Raw genomic sequence first — 663 nt, forward strand, 5'->3', positions numbered from 1 at the left:
GATTTGATTCGAAACTATCTCATTGCTATCTGTTTATCTATAAAACTTGGAAAAGAAAAAAAATAAAATTAAGCACTAACTGCTTCTTTGACAAAATCAATAGAATTAGTAATACAATTACCTTAGCTATCATATGTACTTTTTTTCTTCTTCCTTCTTTTTGTCTTTTGTTCTTTCCCTTATCCTAGTCGTGATTTATTCTTGAGCAATTTCCCTTTCACAATATCTATTGTACCTCTTTTGTTTTCTTTAGCCTTTCAGTTTGTTACATTATGTAGACAATATAATGCTTACACATGTGGATCTGATTCATTTCAATTTTGAGTATGGTCTCTAGTTGTATTCACTTACCCATCTAAAAGCCCCAGTTTTATATTTGTAACTGAATAATACTCCATTGTTTAAAAATATCTCATTTTTTTCAGTTCTTCAGTCGATGGGCATTTGGGTTATTACCAATATTTGGCTATTACAAGTTGTACTGCTATAAATATAAACATAGATTAATATACATTTCTGTAGTAAGATATTTTCATTTCTTCTGGAAAAATACCTAGAAGAGGAACACAAGGGTCAAATGTCACCTCCTATCCTACTCTTTGCTGGAATTTCTTTTTTTTTTTTCTGGTACAGAGGATCGAACTCAGGACTTTACTCTTGGCA

The sequence above is a fragment of the Octodon degus genome, unplaced genomic scaffold (genome assembly GCF_000260255.1).
Source record: "Octodon degus isolate 3935 unplaced genomic scaffold, OctDeg1.0 scaffold00128, whole genome shotgun sequence".
Lineage (NCBI taxonomy): Eukaryota > Metazoa > Chordata > Mammalia > Rodentia > Octodontidae > Octodon > Octodon degus.